Consider the following 3,222-nt stretch of genomic DNA (forward strand, 5'->3'; position numbering starts at 1 on the left):
AGTCATGGTGATAATTCTCCCATTAAACAACCTGTCAACTATCATGTAAATACAAGTCATCAGTAGAATGGCTATATTCTCATCCCATTGGGAGGGAAGGAAGGCTAGTTGATTTCTTACAAGACATGAAAAAGCAAAAGACTTCTTAACAATTCCCACAGAGGAACCATATGCAGCCCAAGTAGATTATAAATAAGTTGACTATTCAAATTGTTACATAATTTAGGTCACTTTTAAGAGCAAAGGAGGGCACTATGAATAATTGCATAGGTAAGCAGACATAAACCATGACCGTCCCTGAAAATCCAGAACATATGCTTCTTGGTTATGATTGGCTTCCATCCCAAGGTGGATGACGTGTGAGTAAAGTCATTAGCAATCGGATTTGGAAATTTAACCAGCCTTTCTGTACTGTGTCAGTTACTTCCCTTTGTTACAAGGAGCAGATGTGAATAGCAGAGAATTCTTGAAATCCCAGAAAGCCAGTGTGTGGGGAGCTGAAGGGAGCAACAGCAGGTGGGAGGGATACAGGAAAAGTCTCCAGGTTTCTCTGAAGAGAAGCATCAAACACCTGCGAGAGCTGCTTCTGCTGACAGGCCACAGAACCAGACACACCAGTCTGGAATGTCAAGAGCAGAGATGAGTGGCTTCGGATAAAAGCTTCAGGCCGGTGTCAAGTCTACCAAATGGAGTTGCAAAGAGCTCCGAGTTCTGCAGGCAAAGGCTAGAGACATAAATCAAAGAGCGCTCTTCCAACGCTGGCAGTGGGGGAGCCACTGGCCGCTTGTCATGCTTCAATGTCCTCAACCAGAGCTTCACACATAGAGAATAATTACTGTTAGCTCTCAGTCTGTGAGTGATGGCGTCAAGTGTAGAATTTTCCCAGGCATTGGATGGAGAGGGCTGTACACACTCATGCCTACAGATATGATAATACACTTTCCCACATGTGTTCACTCACCGGATCATAAAGAAGCACTTAAAATTTCCCTTTGAGGTGTTGTTCCTTTGCATGTTTTATATTGAAGACCTTGTTTCCAGCATATTCTCAGCACCTGGCTACATACATGACAGCCTTATATTCCCAACAGGGGAAAATAAAGAGAATTTTAGCGAGCAGCTTCGTGGGGATAAATAAACAGTTTCAAGGACATATTTTAAAAGACGACCCTAAAATTCTGAAGAGGGGAGGGAAACCAACATTCTTCCCTGCAGAATGCAAGGGCAGGAGAACTAACTGCTGACTCTAGGAAAACCGAGGCAGGGTGCTAACAACCCTAAGACTTTAGGAGTGTGAAGAATTGGGGGAGGAATGGCCCAGCGGCAGAAGTAGCCCTCTGTGACTGATGGACAGCAGGCTTTTAGAATCAAAGGGTCAGTGTTCCTTTTGATGGATCTGCTGCCTTTATAGAGGTGGTCTTTCAAGTAAAAGATTCCCTTTTGCTTTTTTCTTATAGATAGTTCTAGAAGGATGAAAATAGGACTGGGAATTCAGTTCAGAGCCCTTGCCTCGTATGCTTGACGCCCTAGGTTCAGTTTCAAACGTTGAAGAAGAAAAGGAAGTCTTCCATGTGAAGATACGAAGCATACTTATATTTTGACAGCTACCCTCTTTTGTTGCCGCTGAAAGAAATGGTGTCAGGTTGACATTGGTTTCATGTTTCTTAAAGAAATGTAGAGATAATGGGGCTAACGTTTCTTTTTCATTGACTGCGAGTCCATTTGCATTATGTGTTATTCATTTATTGTATAAAGTTCTATGCTATCAGTTCACAAAATAGTCCTGGAGCTTGCATTATTCACCGAGGCTTCTGATAGAATGAATACATTTAAAAACAGTCATGTGATTCTGTTCATATACGTAAATAACAGTAGACATAGATGCCCGTATATCATTATTGCCAAGGTACTTGTCCAGTCTTAAAAAGTACGAATCACACACTTAGTTACCAATTGTTTTACAGCACATTTTTTCCTGTAAATACATAAAAAGATCTTTAAAGTTAATTATTGTCTTACTTCTGGCAGAGCTACTTCTTATGATGGAGACATAGCAACTTCTGTGATACATCAACTCTATATTATCCCTCATTCTGAGAAAAGAATCTATGGGCACTCTACTATTGACTTCTCAAAGAATTTTGCTTCCAGGATCAATAATCTTTTTTGAGGACTCTTCTATCCCTCTTGCTAATTAAAAGCACAAACCTACATAGTTTTATGCTTTTTTTCAAATTACATTTTAAGCAAGTAAGTGCTTTAACCTTCAGTGGTATCGAAAACACCTCTTCCAGTGTGCTTTTATGAGCTTTGCTCTGTCTGCCCTCTTGCTTAGGGGCAGACTCTCCAGGTTCCACTTCATCTGTATGTACTCTGTGTGCACACAAGTAATGGCTGGCCCACACTTGGAAGTTTTAATTTCGGGTTTAATGTCCCAAGCTTTCATTCTATGTTTAAAGAAAAAAAATAATTTTTTAAAAAATAATGTTTTATTCAGAGAGTAAGCGACCAATCTCGATTGATCACTGTATTTCCCACTAAAATGTTGCAGTATTAGGGTAGGGCCCGTTGAGTTAGCTGTGACTATAGCATCCTTAGAGGTAATTTACAAATCTGGGCTTCCAGGGTGCTCAACCCAAGGTTGTGTCTTTGGTACAATTGTAAATGGCAATCAACTGCTTAAAGACATAATGTGAATTTTTATAGAATCATGAAGGTCTCCAGACAGATTGGTCTCACAATGTTTGAGATAAATCCTTCCTCACTCCTTAGAGATGTTCAGCACACAGGCTGATATCTGACTATTGATTTTCTCCACTATGCATCTTAACTATTTCAAGATCACTTGACATATACAAAAGATCCCAGTGACAGTCTGTTTAAAAGAACAGCTTTTTGGAAGAATGCTTGAAAAAAAAATCAGTAAATATACTGAAGTAATCTTTCCCCAATTCTTAGCAGGGTAGTTTAACTGCATATTTGATTAGAGAACAGAAAATAATCATGCACATTTTCAAGAAGATATATCATATATTAGGGTTCTGAATGATTGGGTGTCTTGAGGGAAGTTCAGGATTCTTTTCCACTGAGTGAGGCGCCCAGGTGAAAATCCTCACCAGAAGCTAGGCCTCTCTGGCCTTTTGTTATTTATTTTAAAAACAAATCAAACATATACTCAGAAGATGCTCCTATATGTAATAAGGACACATGCTCCACTATGTT

Source organism: Mastomys coucha, unplaced genomic scaffold (assembly GCF_008632895.1).
Source record: "Mastomys coucha isolate ucsf_1 unplaced genomic scaffold, UCSF_Mcou_1 pScaffold22, whole genome shotgun sequence".
NCBI lineage: Eukaryota > Metazoa > Chordata > Mammalia > Rodentia > Muridae > Mastomys > Mastomys coucha.